The following is a 16,538-nucleotide window of genomic DNA, read 5'->3' as shown; positions in this document are numbered from 1 at the left end:
ATGAAATTAAAGAAGAAATTAAACAGTGTCTATGATTAAATGATAATGATAACACAACATACTGGAACTTATGGGACACAATGAGAGCAGTCCTAAGAGGGAAATTTATAGCAGTGAATACTCATATCAGGAAAACAGAGCAAGTGCAAATAAACAATTTAATGGTGAATCTCAAACTTCTAGAAAGACAAGAACAGGCTAAGCCAAAAGCTCATATGAGGGAGGAAATTATAAAGATCAGGGCAGAAATTAATGCACTGGAGACTAAAAAACAATACAAAGAATCAATGAATTGAAGAGTTGGTTCTTTGAAAGATTAAATAAAATTGACAAACCCTTATCCAACCTTCTCAGAAAAAGGAAAGAGAAGACTCAAATCCACATAATTAGGAATGAAAAGGGTGAAATCAAAACAGACCCTGCAGAAATCCAGAAGATCATCTACACCTAGTTTGAAAACTTGTATTCTAATAAAATGGAATATGCAGAAGAGATGGACAGATTCCTAGCTACATATGAATTATCAAAGCTGAACAAGAAGATATAAAAATCCTAAATAAACCAAAATCAATCAATGGAATCCAAAATGTATTTACAAACCTACCAAAAAAAGAAAAGCCCATACCCTGATAGATTCACTGCTGAATTCTACAAGAAATTTAGAGGAGATCTAACACCACTACTTCTCAAACTCTTTAATGAAATTGAAAGGGAAGCAAAACTTCCAAATTCATTCCTGGAAGCAAGCATTATCCCAATACCAAAACTGGAGAAGGACCCAACTAAGAAAGAGAATTACAGACCAATCTCCCTAAAGAACATAGATGCAAAAATCCTCAATAAAATACCGGCAAACAGAATGCATCAAGTCATCAAGCCGATGATACACCACGACCAAGTGGCATTCAAGCCAGGGATGTGGGGATGGTTCAACATACATAAATCAATACATGTAATATACCATATTAACAGAGCCAAGGACAAAATCATATGGTCATCTCAATAGATGCAGAGAAAGCTTTTTGACAGCACCCATTCATGATAAAAACCCTACAGAACATTGGAATAGATGGTCTTTATCTCAATCTGACAAAAGCCACCTATGACAAATGGACAAAAAAATTAAAGCTTTCTCTCTAAAATCAGGAACAAGACAAAGATGTCCACTGTTTCCATTCTTATTCAACATAGTCCTGGAAACTTTAGCCAGGGCAATTAGATAAGACAAAGAAATAAAAGGAATAACAATAGGAAAGGAAGAAGTTGGTATGACTATTTGCAGATGGCATGATACTCTCCATAGCAGACTCAAAAAACTCTATTAAAAACTTCTAGATTTAATAAGCAGATTCAGTAACATAGCTGGACACAAAGTCAACACTCAAAAATCATTAGCTTTCCTGTACCCAAATAGCAAACTCACTGAGAGAGAAATTAGGGAAACAACACCTTTCACAATAGCATCCAAAAAAATGAAATACCTAGGAGTTAAATTAACAAAGAATGCAAAAGATCTCTACATAGAAAACTACAGTACTCTGAAAAGGGAGATTGAAGCGGATATCAGAAAATGGAAAGATATTCCTTGTTCTTGGGTCAGAAGAATCAAGATAGTGAAAGTCACCATAATTCCAAAACTATTATACAGATTTAATGCAATTCTGACCAAAATTCCAATAGCATATCCCACAGAATTAGAGGAAACTATTCTAAAATTCATTTGGGGGGCTGGGGATTTAGCTCAGCAGCAAAAGCGCCTGCCTGGCAAGTGCAAGGTCGTCAGTTCGGTTCCCGGTACTGGAGAAAAAAATTCATTTGGGACCAGAAGAGACCTAGAATAGCAAAGGCAATTCTGGCCAACAAAGGCAAGGCAGGGGGCATCATAATCCCTGACTTGAAATTATACTATAAAACTACTTTGATAAAAACAGTGTGATACTGGCAAAAAACAAACCCAAAGATTAATGGAACAAATTAGAAGATGCAGAAACAACTCCAGACATACTCAGCCACCTTATCTTTGACAAAGGTGCCAAACACATTCACTGAAAGAAAGATAGCCTCTTTAATAAATGGTGCTGGAAAACTCACTCTGCACATGCCAAAGATTAAAAGTGGATCCATATCTTTCACCATGCACTAAACTAAATTCAAAATGGATTCAAGATCTAAATATTGAAACAGAAACATTAAATCTTCTGGAAGATAGAATAGGTAAGACTCTTTTTTTTAAAGAAAATTTTTTTTAGGGGCTGGGGATTTAGCTCAGCAGCAAAAGCGCCTGCCTGGCAAGCGCAAGGTCTTGAGTTCAGTTCCCGGTACCGGAGAAAAACCAAAAAAAAACAAAAACAAAAAACAACAACAATGAAAATTTTTTTTAAAAAAAGAACAATAGCAAAATGCCAAAAATTGGTGTAGGCAGTGAATAAAACTCTGATCACACAGGAGCTGTCACAGCTGGGACCTCATCTTATTAAAAAGTTTTTGACAGCAAAAGAAATCACCAACAGAGTGAACACAATCCACAATGTGGGAAAAAATGTTTGCCAGCTGTTCCTCAGACAAAGGATTACGATCAAGAACATATAAAATGCTCAAAAAAATCAGACCTCAAAAATTTAAAGACTCAATCCAAAAATGAGCATCTGAAATTAATATATACTTCCCAGATGAAGAAATACACACATCAAATAAATATACGAAAAAGTGTTCAACATCACTGGTCATTCGAGAGATGCAAATTAAAACAACACTAAGATCTATCTCACCCTGGAAAGAATGGCTATTAGAAAGAAATCAACAAATAACAAATGCTGGAGAGGCTAAATTTCCCACTGTTTGTGGGAATGTAGACTGGTACAACCACTGTGGAAATCAGTGTGGAGATTTCTCAAAAATCTAGGATTGGAGGTCCCATTTGACCCAACTATTCCTCTTCTGGGTATCTTCCCAGAATAATTAAAAACATTGTACCACACAATATATGTGCACCCATGTTTATAGAAGCACAATTTCTAATAGCTAGGTCTTGGAAACAATACAAAGGCCCATCAACTGAGGAATGGATAAAAAAAAATGTTGTCTTTCTATACAATGGAGTACTAATCAGCCATGAAGAAGGGTAAACTGGAAACTTTTATAGGTAAATGGATGCAACTCGAGACCATGCTCATAAGTGAAATAAACCAGATGCGCATGTGTAAACATCATATTGTCTCCCTAGTGTGAGAAGCTGAAAGAGTAAATAAGATCCAAAACATACAAGAGGTATTGTGAAATGGGAAGAAACTTCAAAAGGAAAGAAACTGGGATGGGAGAATGGAGAAAATAAGGAAGGGGAAACAGCAACAACAAATATATATATAAGATAGTTATACTATTAATTTCTCTTAGTTCACTGAAGAGAAAGGTTTGTGCTAATATTGTTTGGACAATTAAATGTCTATATCTTATACTGAGTAACTAATTTAAAGAAAACAATACACAATATATTAACCATTTGTCTCGGTTACTTTTTTCCTCGCTGCTGGGACAAAATATCTGACGCCCAAATTTAAGGAAGGAAAGGTTTATTTCGCTTACAGTTCATGGAAGTTTCAGCCCGTACTTGGCAAATTATAAGGCAGAGTGGCACGTGGCAGAGAGCTGCAGCTCAGGACAGCAGCCACAGCTAAGCAAAAACTAACTTACACCCGGGGCGGAATGGGGAGGAATGCCCCAAGCACTCTTTTCCTGTCCCTTACATATGCAAACTATCCACTCCCGGGAGGGTGCAGCTCTCACACCCATATTCAAACTCTAATAGCCTGCCCCAGGGCCGCAGGAGGCTTTGGGGGGACACACAGACATAAACCATAACACCATTGTTACCCTTCTATTATCTTGTTTTGAAATTTTATTTTTTTCTCTTTAAAATAAAAAAGTATAATGAATAAACATCATTTAAAGGGACTGTGTAATGCCATGAATTTTTCAGTGGCAAAAACAGCCAAGAACTTATTAAAAAATACATGACTTTATATTTGATTATAAGTCAAGAGCAGCCAGAAAGAAAGAGAGAAAGAGGGTGGGGAGGGGGTGGCAAAAGACACCAGCAGCCTTGCAGACTGGAATTAATGAGGTTGTTCCTAACAGCAAAGGAGTGACATGGTGATTAGTTAATTACTATTCAGCTGCCTGTAATTAATGCACAACTGAAATTGGTGTACAATGGATTAAACTACCACATAAAGCTGCTACCCAAATTGAGCGAGGACCTTGATTACTGATTGAGGAGGCTATTACTGTGGCTTCACCATTGTGATTTCAACAGTGTCTCCCTCCGACAAGATGTTATGCAACTAGTAAAAGAGCAGAGCTGAAGGCCTGGTGTAACATGTGGTGCTGGCACTCACAGTCTTATTTGGGGCAAAGCTCTTGTGGCAGAGCCTGGCTGTGACTGAGGTCTGGACCCCAGAAACTTACCTAGAACTTGGATCTCAGTGAGTGTGCAGAAAAGTGGTGCAACAGGTTGAGGAGGGGCGATACTGGAGGAAAGGGACGGAAGGGAAACAGGAAAGACGCTAATGAGGGAGCAAGAATCTATTTTCTTCTCTAAGAGTACTGCTCTCATCCTAGGAGCCATTCACCATTTTCCTCCTCTAGCACCACTGCAATAGTCCATGCACCAGGTGACCCTTCCAATGCCTCCTCCATGAAGCAATCAAGGTAATCTTTCATAAAGGCACAGCAAACCATACCATTCCATTCCCCTACTTAAAATTCTCCTATAGATTTCTACATTGGGGATAAAATGTACTACCCTTGTCATGACTTACTAGACATAGGCAACAAGATCCCTAGTACATCCTCTGTTTCATCAATCACTCTTCCATTTCTATGGCTCAGACATATTGGTCTTTCTGTGCCACCAAATTTTCCAGCTCAGTTCTGCCCCAGGCCTTTGCACATGCTATTCCAGATGCTTGGGACACACTTCTCCAGCATTTCCCCAGGGAAGAGGCTTCAGCTCAAATGTCACCATCTCCGAAAGGTCTATCCTGACTTCCCCAGCACAGCCACCACCATTATTCTTCCTCATGTGACTGATTACTTCTTTTATGGCATTCCCTACAATCTGGGTTGTTTTCTTTTGGTGTTCTAGCCTTGTTCATGCTCTCTTTCATTATAACATAGGTTCTGTATAGGGAAAAAAAGTATCCTTTCCCTTGTGTACCCAGGGATCCATACAGGAAAGGCCGGCAGGAGACCTATCACAAAGATTCATGCATACACCCGACTCAGGAAGCTGGCAGAGGTGCCTGCTGGGGAGGAAGTTCCAGGGCTGTCCTCATCCACATCAGTGTCCCAGGGGGAAGGAGGCTGAGAGTGGCAGGAAGAGTCTGGTTTATACAAGCGATTGTGAGGTCACAGACTCACTAACACCCAGAGCAGCCAGAGCCTCTGACACACATAGAAGGCTTCCCTATCAGCTGGGGAAATCCTGGCTCCTCTACAGCAACTGGAAGGAGGGCAGGAGGAGTGGCCCCAGAGGAGAAGTGGACAGAGACACAGATGTCCACCAGCCTGGAAGAGCAAGGGACTCGAGAGGAAGAGGCAGCACGTTTGCTGGCAGATGCTCAGAAAGGACAGCGAGCGATAAGCCCCATCACAGAGCACAGATGGTAGCCGCCGTGTCTTATGTGAGGAATCACAAGATTTGGATTTGAGTTGCAGCTTCCCCACCTACCAGCAATGACTAAGCAAGTGGCTTAACCTGCCTGCTCCTGGGGCAGGCACTCTGGGCCACTCAGGCTAACCGCTCTCAGGACTACCTTTCCCATGTGGGTCACACATTGGAAGGCACAGCCACCTCTTCAGAGTCTCACCCCAACCCTCAGTCACAGAGGGAGGAAGGAGTCAGCTCTGCTCTCCAGCCTAATGCCATACGGTCTCATCTCAGATGCAAACTCCCTTGTTCGGTACATGAACAGTGTTATGAGTCACTTCCCCAGTCTATGGCTTGCCTTTCCACTCTCTCTGTGATGGCCTTTGAAGAACAGAAGCCCCTGATTTTAATGAAGTTTGCTTTATCAATCTTTTCTTTTACATCTGGTGCTTCCTATGCCCTGTTTAAGGAAATCTTTACTTTTCTCAAAAAGTGGGCTGAAATTTATCCTATTTATCTGACACTGAGTAGGCACTTTATACTCAGATGTTCACCAGCTAAGGGGACACTCCTGCTTGTCTTCTCAGGAGATCACCAACTTAGAACCCATGAGGAGAGTTTTTCTCTTTTTTCTGGACTCCTCTCAGGCTTTACAGGATTCACTGAACGTGGTTTCTGAATCTGTACTCCAGGCACTTGGAAATAACAAGGCTTGTGCATCCCTCAGTCTGAGGCAGCATCTCTGTGAATAGCACCCCACTCCATGTCAGGAGCAGCGATCCCTTCCCATTTCTGGACCCAATACCTGACACCCACAATTTAGAAGAGAAGACATTTAATTTCTTTCAGGGTCTCAGAGGGTCCAGTTCACATCAGCTGACTCCAAGGCAGAGACATCACAGTGGAAGAGCACAGCAGAACAAAGATCTTTAGTTCATAGCAGCTGGGGAACCACACACGGAACAGCGCCAGAGAGAAACAGATGAGGAACCAGACAGAGACCCCAAGACCACGCCTCTATGATCCAGCTAGACACATCCGTAAGTGTGCTCTACCAATCCCCCGGGGTGGATCCTACAGCAAATCAAGTTGATGTTCACTCTCACAGAGTCCCCTCCCCCAGACCCTCACCCCTAGGGTCCCAAAGACAGACCATTTCACTGCTGCCTGGATCTTCTTGACATTCACCCTCCTGCCTCTTTCTTGCTCCCACCTTCATCATCCCCCTCTACCTCTCTCAGCTCCTCAGGCCTTCAGTAAGCAGGTGGCTGAGTATAATGTTTGAACCAGCTAACGCTCCCCAGCCTACATGCTTTGGGCTACTGGCTTTCAGATAGGCTTTCAGAATCCCCTGGTGTTTGACAGCAAAAGGTAGGACACAGTCAGGTCTTGTCATGCAGTCCAAAAGTTCAGTCAGTGCCAATGCCTGTATTGACCACTTCCAAAAACATTGAAGGAATTCTCTCATTTTATTAACATACAACCAGCCAGAAACTGGCCTTCCTCTGTGGACATGGGACAGCTATTGGACTTTAGTCCTCAAGATTCTGGCCTCCCTGAGCACTGAAAGATGGATTCCACAGAACTCCCTGGAGGGTTAGGCTGGGTTTTGGGCAGGTGTAGCTGACCTTTCCTTCCCCAATCCTAATGAATACCTTGGCTCTCTAAATATAAGTCTGTCATGCTGTGTCATGACCACACAGGAGTACACGGCTATGCCCTGTCACTTCTTGGGCCCATCAGTACAATGTGTTTTATGGCAGGAGCCCCCTGCTGTAGGTTCCTGATAGGGCAAAATATGGCTGCAGTGCCCACCTGTGCTGTAGCCCAATCCTGGACTTGTGATCATTATCAAGACCTCAGTCAGCTTCTTGACGGGTTTTAGTATAGGAAACTAGAAGAGACCTAGTATATTCCACTTGGACAAGGGATCCAGAGATGTGTCCTTGCTTGAGATCAGAGTGAAGTCCCAGGTCAGCTGAGCCATTAGACATTATCCCTTACTCAGGAGGAAATGACCACAGAGCTCCCAATACCTGCTGGTAATTTCCTTGATTAGCCTGATTCTCCAATTCTAGAAAACCTTAACTTTTGAGGCATACTGATAGCCAGCCCTTATATAAATCTGCTTGACCAAAGAGCAAGCTTTAACCCCATCATATCCGTCCCCTGTGCGAACTCTGTAATTCTTTGTCCATCACAACACACATTCATAGCAGAAGGTATTGCAGGGCACAAGAACACAGTTAAAAATTTGCCAACACTTCCCAGCACATGCCTTCCTTAAGCACCTTATAATGCTAATAACAAAAAAATGGCATCTACAAATAGTGCAGGCAGTCAGCACACCTAAGGATTAAGTGCTTATTCAGAGAGCTTTACTACATGGCAGTGGGAGGGAAACTGGCCAAACCAATGGAGGCTCCCCCAGGCACAGTGTTAAGAGTCAGTCTTTGCAGATGTCCCGAGCAAGGCAGTAGCAGGATCCATAGAGAGACAATATCCTCTATCAGGTAAACAAGAAGGACGATTCAATAGTCATGCCATGACATAAAAACCCCCACAAGAATCACAAGTGAAAGAAGTGAAACTAACCACTGGAGATTATTGGGCACTTTCTTGGTGTCAGGCAGGAGGTTAAGAATTTTTCCTTTATTACCTCAGTTAATCCTTGCATTTATACTGTGAGACTGTCACTATCATTGTCGCCATTTTACTGCTGAGCCAATTAAAACTAGGAGAGGCTAAGAAATTTGCTCAAAGTCACAGAGCTAGCTAAGTGGTAGAAGTAGATTTATACTCAGACCTTCTTGATTTTAAACCTCATTTGGTCCACTGCTTTGTCCATGCCGTGCCCCTTAGTGTGACCCCCTTTCTTGGAGACCCTGAAGATATGAAGGGCTCAGCCGCAGCTTGGCTGTGCAGTGCTGAGCAACAGTATCCCTCAGAAGCCACCTCTAGAAAAGCCAGAGAAGGCTTTCTCCCAGAACAGTGAGTCAGGGTCCTGGGTCCCTGTTGTTCTTCTGACCTCCTGAGGCTAGAGTATATGGACATCAACAAAAGTATCACTTCCCACCTGCCCCTTATGGTTTAGATCTGGAATGTCCTCCGAAGCCTCGTGTGTTCAGAGGTGAGGTGATCAGATCACGGGAGCAATGTACTCATCAGCAGATTGATCCAATAATGTGTTCATAGCTGAAGGTGCCGTTAAAAAGTAGGGTGTGGTCTGAACACGGGAGTGGGGGTCACTGGGGTACACAGTGGAAAGGTCTATCTCCCTCCCTGGCTCCTCCCTTCTCTCTCTGCTTACCAGCCACCTTGATGTAACAAGCTTTCCTCCAATATGCCCCTCTACCACATTGTGTCTGCCCTGGAACCAGCTGTCCATAGATTTTTGACCATGAGCCAAAATAAACCTCTCCTCCTTTAAGTTGCAGGTGGCAGATACATGTCCCAGCAAGTGCCTAGCTGGATGGCAGATACATGTCCCAGCAAGTGCCTAGCATTGCCCAAACCAGAAGGCTCCTTTAGGCTGAAGAATCTTCTTTCCTATCTTTATCTGATTGTAAAGGATACAACTCCATTAACCTCAAAACCTGCTTTGGCCATAGGCTCTATTTCAGAAACCAAAGATAAAATCATATTCCTAGTGTGCCCCCAATCAGCCCACAATAGCCCTCTTCTCATCCTCATTTCAAAGGTCCGGGGTGCTAGGTTTCCTTTTGTGGCACCAACATTAACCTGGTCCAACCCAAAACAGTGCCCAGTACCTGCTTCTCTCCAAGAACACAAGCTGCCCTGGTTCATCCTGTGTAAAATGGCCATGCTGCCAGCCTGCTCTACCACCTCCAGGCACTGGGCAAGGTGTTTGCCACATGCTTACTTGCCCAAAAACTTCAGAGGATGATCTCCCGTCTCCTGGGTGAGAAGTCTCACCACTGCGCCGGCCACTCCATCAGCAACATCTCCAGGTAACCCTTCATGAGTCTCACATGAGAAATGATGTATACAAATCCCATTATTAGTGATGTAGCCCCCTCCTGAGTTAGGTCTAAGAGCTCTCAGTGGGACTTCAGTCAATATGTGCTGAAAATCAAATACAGACCTTATTATGATTCAGTTCAAACACTGTACTGAACTCTACCAAGTCATGCCCCAGGCTCAAGAGAGGAAACATTAAATTACTGTAACTGGCACAATTGTCCATGGGACAAATGGCATCTCTTGACCCTTCTGCCAATTACCAAGACCCAGGTTCCACCCGGGAATTCTCAGAAGCTCAAGGATCCCACAGCCCCACAGTGACCCCACACTCACAGACCTGGGCAATAAATACACAGAGGCTAGCATGCATTTGATATTCAAGTGAGTAAGTAAGTGAATGGGTGACTAAACGAATCAGAGAAACAGTAAAATAAAGAATGCTAGACTTGGAGTTATAAAGTCCGGGTTCTACGCTTGCTTTTCCACTGACTGTTATTTTGTGGTTTACCTTCTGAGCCTCCATTTTGTCATCAGTAAAATAAAACGGAGATCATATGCAGTAAAAATTAAATGAAGCAATCTTTGTAGAGCGCTTAGGACAGTTCCTGGACTAGAGGCTTCCAAAGAAGTGTTGCAATAAACAGCCACCACAAAATAGTGACAAGGTCATATATCAAAAAAGCACAATAACCAATTAGTTACCTTAGAAGCTTGAACCATTTTTTAAAGTATACATAGAAAAAAGCTGAGTGAGATTCCACTTAGGGTTGGGTGCAAGCTCCTGTTTGGAGGCTTTGCCATTATGAGAGGTGAAATATAAGGTTTTAAAACTGTAAAATCCATAACCACCCTCAGATGAGATCAGGCGCATGCTGGGTGGTATGGCCATAGACATAACTATCTTTGAAAACAAGGTGAACATTACAAAGATAAGAGATGGGTTGGAAACACAGTGTCAGAATCTGCTGCGTTCATACTGTGGGCAAAGGGGAGCAGGGCAGGGCTGAGTATCCCATGTGAGGTGAGCGCATGACTGAAAGTCACTGTGTGAGCCTGAAGCTGTACCCCTGATTTATGAAAGGTATCTAGGAAAAAGTCTGAGGAACTGTTAACAGGTGAAAGGGATACCCCAGATTACTGACACATCTAGAATCTGAGGTACATATTTGAAGGAAATAGCAATGATAATATCTGCAGGATCAGTTAGGTGCTGCTGAAGGCTGTTGATGAATTGAAGATAGAAATAACAGACTCAAGCCAGCCAATTACTCACTTAAAGTATGGATAATAGCAGATACTGGCAGTGTTTCAAGTGACCATCCTTCCTATACATAGGGAGAAGACCATGCTGAAGATGAGCCCTACAGTCTGATTGCTTGAGCAGCAAAATTAAAAAGAAGAGAAAACTGAGGTCCTCTTTGCCAGACTCAAAGTCTTAAAAAAAAAGAACTGGGACCTGGAGACTTGAGATAGAGACAGTGTCTCGAAAACACTGAACCTTCAGATCCCCCTGGTTTCTCTCTCTGCCTACTGTGGTCTACTATTCCTTTCTAGAATATTGTTAGACATGCCTGCCTCACATCTGTTCAGAAGTCACAAAATGTGGCAAATCCATTCCAAGACATTGCCTCTTCTCACAATCTGCCCTCACCTTCCTTCCCTAATGGCCACCAAAATAATAACCAGGATCAAGTCTCAGCAGAGCCTAACTGTAAAAATGCTAGCCCTTCCAAGAGAAGGGTTATTCACCAAGTGACCCAACCAACAAGATCCCACAAGAATCACGTAAGCTTAGTTAGAATTGGTCCTTAACAGTATTGAACCAAGGGTGAGTAGGGAAGTAGCACAAATATAAACCTAGATAAGAAATTTCACACTTTGTAATAAATTCTGAACAGCTTCTCAAATATTTGGGGGGGTCTTTACCATAACAGGTAAGTTTGAAAGCACCCTTGTTAGATTAGGCATTCAGATCTTTCGATTTTGAAGAAGTGGAATGTTCTAATGGATCTATTACATAAGATCTCAGTTTTCAATATGTTGGTTTTTTTCCGGTACCAGGAATCAAACTCACGACCTTGCGCTTGCCAGGCAGGCGCTGTGCCGCTGAGCTAAATCCCCAGCCCCTCAGTTTTCAATATGTAGTGATATTCCTGAAGAGAATCCAGAGGAAACCTCCTTCACTAAGGAGTTAGAAAGGAAATGGGGAGGTGGGAAAAACAGGAACTGAGGAGGTACCATTAAAAAGCTCTAGTGTGAACATTTGTTCCTAGCTATTCAATAATAGAACTTGTCATGGAGCTGGGCTCCCTGGAGTCACTGAGGACAGAAGTATTCCACAACATTTTATCAAAGATGAAAGGTAGACACTAAGGTCAAGATGACCACCAGGGAATTTGACTTAATGGGAATGTGTGGTGATGCTCAGTACACCATGGTATATCCATTGGCAAGAGACATGTATGGCTCCCAATGATACTGATCAATGATATTGATCAAAAATGAATAAAAATTAGCATAAAATGAAAAGTAATCACATCGATGAACAGTTACACGCCATGTTAGTCCTTGGACCCATCAACTGGAAGAGAGATTCTTTTCAGCAAAGACTAACCCCACAATGCCACAGGAAATTTAAACACCAGCAACCACTAATTCTGAATAATAGTGCATTGGTGTAAGGGGAACCCATATCTTTGGGATACTGTTGGGTACAGCACCACAGCTGACCAAGGGATTCAAAGCAATTACTTCATCTCCACTAAAATAAAGGGAAGGGTACCAGTGATAAATGGAATCTTTCTCTCAGGGAGTCCAATAGTCGTACAGACCTACCAAGTGATCATTTCTTTAGTTCCTAAACATATAATCACAATAGCAGTGAGCATGGTAGGAAAGGCCAAATGCCAGTAGCTGAAATTGCCCCCTGACTCCTCAACACAGGCAATCAAAAACAATCCCATAATCTGTGTGGAGAGGCAGCGATGAGTGCTGTTCTCAGAGACTTGAAGGATGTAGTGGGAGGGCTCTCCTTTATGCCCCCCACTTAACTCACAAGTCTGGAATCTGCAAAATCAACACGAATCATGATGGATGAGAGTTGACCACCTGAGACTTAATGACGTTTAGCCTCAGTCATAGATACTGTGCCAGATATGGTGTCTTTACCTAAAAGAGATCAACATCACCCTTGCTATGTAGAATACAGCTATTGCTCTAGTGCATTTGGTTTTCATAAATCCCCATGAGGAAAGAGACTCAGAAGCATCTTTTATTCATATGGTACAGATGATGATATGCGTCCATGATCTTTTCCTAGATCTAGCTGCAACAGTGTTATAGGACAGTTCCACTGGACACTTCACAAAATTACACTGGTCCAAAATTGTTCTGAAGAGGTTGTAAGACATATTCTACAAAGATCTTGGGCCTCGTCCCACTGGCCCAGTGTTCTCATGCATATTTTTGTATCTTACCTCTCCAGCCATTAAGGAAGAGTGTAGTGCTTGGTGAGTTCTTCAGGTTCAAAAGCAGATAGTCTGAACTTGGGATATCACTCTGATTCATATGACAAGTGATTTTGAGTAGGGTTAGAGAAAAAGAAAAGCTCTGCTTCAGGCACATAATACACTACAATCAGACCTACCATTTATGTTGTAAGATTCAACAGATCTTATGGGGCTAAAAATATCTACAGTAGATGAAGGTACAGGGTGGAGTCTCTGGATAACTCTGGTAAGAAAGTTATAGCTATCTGCTGCCAAATATACATTTTTCCCTTACCTAAAATATCAGCTCCTGGAGTACAAAAGCTACAGCTGGGTCCCTGACCATGGAACATGGAGAAGCTTTATGGGAGGTAGAAAAGAGTCATCATTATAATCAGCTGGCACGGGAAGGGAAAGCCAGAAAGGGTCCACACGGCATGAAGGTGCAAGATGAAAATGGATTTCTATCATATTACACATAGCAGTGGCCCTAAAAGTTCAGGTTGTATCTCTGGTCCTCTACTTTGCATGCAGAGAAAAGGGCCCAAGAGAACACACATATATTCCTGGGCAGTGTGAATTGGTTTTTGTTTTTTGTTGGTTTTTTTGTTTGTTTGTTTGTTTGTTTGTTTGTTTTGGTACTGGGAATCAAACTCAGGATCTTGCACTTGCTAGGCAGGTGCTTGTGCCACTGAGCTATATCCCCAGCCATAAATTGTTATTGTTTTGCTACTTGGTCAGTCTCAAAAGAGTAAGATTAGAAAAATGGGAACAGAGAGATCTTGGCAAGAGTCATGTGGACAGAACTATGGGAGGCCAGGATGTGGGTTTTGCATTACATACCAGTGCTCACCCTGAGCAGCCACCTCAAGAAAGACATTAAATCACCAAGTAGGCAGCAACTCTTGCATAGATGATGTCAACCAGAATCATCAACTCTTCCAATACCTGCCCTGTGAATGTTCACTCAGCCAGCAGAAGCCTTCGGTGTCAGCCACAATAACAGGAAAAGTTAATGTTGTACCAAGTTAATTATATCCAATACTTTCCACCCTGGAAAGAGTGGTGATTCATCTTGGCAGGGATTAACAGATATTTCTGGTAGGGCTTTGCCTTTTCTGCCTGGAATGTCTCAGCAAAGCCCACTATCTAAGGCAAACTGTGATTTATTGTCACTGAGTTCCAAATGCATTCCTTGCACCAAGTTATTCACTTTATGACACAGGCATATACAGGACTCACTGCACCTATTGTATCCTGTCACCCTGAAGGTGCCAGCTTGACGAGTCATCCTGGAGAGGAAATAGAGTCCCACTAGAAAGTATAGCTGCTGCTTGACCATCAGGGGCTCCCCGTACCAGTGGGCCATCAGGGAAAAAAAGGAGTTACCATCCTGGCCAAGACTATCAGGAAGTAGGATTTAAAACTCATAACAGAGGGGCCGGGGATATAGCTCAGTGGCATAAGTGCCTGCCTGGCAAGCGCAAGGTCCTGAGTTCAATTCCCAGTACCAAAAAAAAAAAAAAAAAAACCTCATAATAGAAACATGCAAAACTATGTTTGGGATATAAAGGATCCATTGGGATATCTCTTGGGACCCACATATGGTCATTATAAGTGGCAACCTAGTAACCATAATTTGAAAAGATATGTTCAGTTCCCGAGGCAATGAAGGTCTGGGCTGCCCCACAGGCAAGCCACCAAGGATAATGGTGCCAGAGGATAATCTCAAATGGGTGACTGAGGATGGAGATACTGAATATCCATCATGGCCTCATGACCAACTGCAGCAATGAAGATCATTGTTTTTTCCAATTTACGCTCTTTTAAAATTTTTCCCCCAGAAATAGTAACTCATCAGTCCCTTAACAAATCTGTGGAGGTCACAGTCCTCACCCAGTTCCCCCTCCTTCCCACCTTCCCTCCAGGGACCCTCTGGTGCCATCACCACGTGCAGGTGTAATAGTTCCTCAAGTCTGCGATAAAAAATGGCCTCCAATAAAACTACATTGCAAAAAATGGGAAAGATAAAAAGGTTGAGGAAGCAGAACCTGAAGAATCTGTGGTAGAAAAAGTACTGGACCGACAGGTGGTTAATGAAAAAGTGGAGTGTTTTCTGAAGTGGAAGGGATTTACAGATGCTAACAATACATGGGAACCTGAAGAAAATTTAAATTGTCCAGAGTTAATTGAAGCATTTCTTAATTCTCAAAAAGCTGGTAAAGAAAAAGATGGTACAAAAAGAAAACCTTTATCTGACAGTATCTGATGATAGCAAATCAAAGAAAAAAAGAGATGCTGCTGACAAATCTAGAGGTTTTGCTAGAGGTCTTGATCCTGAACGCATAACTGGTGCCACGGATAGTAGTGGAGAATTGATGTTTCTCATGAAATGGAAAGATTCAGATGAGGCTGACTTGGTGCTGGCAAAAAGAAGCAAATATGAAATGTCCTCAGATTGTAATTGCTTTCTATGAAGAGAGACTAACTTGGCATTCTTATCCAGAAGATGAAGCTCAATAACTTACATCATTTATATATACATATATAATACGGGTCTTGGTTTTGATTTAACAGCGTGGACAAAAACAGCATTCTGATGAAAATCAAGTTTAATATGTTGGCTTTGAAAATAGTATTTGGGGGAGTTGTTGGGTTTTCTTTGTTTTGCATTTATAGCACTGGTTACTTTGAACAAATAAAAGCTTTTGTAGTTGCTTCCTTTATCAGAAAAGAGCATTTGATAGCCTGATACATTTCCTCTGCTTTTGTAAATGTTGGGGGAATTGTCCATAGTCAAATGCAATCAGAACTCATGTTTTAGCTCACATGCTAAAGGACCATTCTGAGTTTTCTGTTTGTGTGTGTATAAATAAAATACATATGTAAATGGTTTTTGCTTTGTTTTTAAACATTCACCAAAACAAAAACTGTAGGTGATAAGCTCATCTTTGAGATGCCACCATTCTCAGAAACCTAAGAAATAAATCACTTTAGTTAAACAGAAAGTTTTCCTGAAGGCATAACCTTCCAAGTTAAATAGATAATTCTGTGGTTAATTTGGAGATTTTCAAAGCAACCCTATCGGAATCCATATCTGTGACTTTAGTCACAAAAATATAGTTTACATGCAAAATTCCTGAAAAGAATTCTTAGCTCTACCAAGAACTTCCCCACCCAAATAAAGTAGCAAGTCAAAACCTAGTTTGTTTGAATTAGCTACAGAGGACTTGTTAAGGGAACGTTAAAAATTCTTCATGACCCATTACTTTACAGCAAGTTGAAATCTGTACTCAGAAGTCAGGATTCTTTGATGTCTTAAGACTTGGCTCATGGAAACCTACTGAGTGGTTATAGGTGTGCACACTTTAGGACCTCCTAGGATAAATGAATGAACAAACTTGTAACCTAAGTTATTG

The 16,538-nt window shown here is 42.0% G+C and overlaps 2 long non-coding RNA genes across 5 annotated transcripts in view; one reads left to right on the top strand and one right to left on the bottom strand.

The window, feature by feature from the left end:
• Positions 1–16,538, bottom strand: part of LOC102013495 — a 167,425-nt gene that overhangs the window by 105,746 nt on the left and 45,141 nt on the right. The window lies entirely within an intron of this gene.
• LOC102013813 lies at positions 4,372–11,569 on the top strand. 2 transcript variants are annotated; one of them, XR_263405.2, is made up of 5 exons: positions 4,372–4,481; positions 4,618–4,707; positions 6,497–6,687; positions 9,408–9,618; positions 10,967–11,565. It is a non-coding gene; the product is annotated as an uncharacterized LOC102013813 (long non-coding RNA). The 2 variants fall into 2 exon arrangements; XR_001236949.1 differs by lacking the exons at positions 4,372–4,481; positions 4,618–4,707 and having other exon boundaries at positions 5,447–6,687; positions 10,967–11,569.

Source organism: Chinchilla lanigera, unplaced genomic scaffold, assembly GCF_000276665.1.
Source record: "Chinchilla lanigera isolate Chin_1 unplaced genomic scaffold, ChiLan1.0 scaffold00067, whole genome shotgun sequence".
Lineage (NCBI taxonomy): Eukaryota > Metazoa > Chordata > Mammalia > Rodentia > Chinchillidae > Chinchilla > Chinchilla lanigera.
The sequence above is the reverse complement of the archived record's forward strand: the minus strand, read 5'-3'. Positions and strand labels throughout refer to the sequence as shown.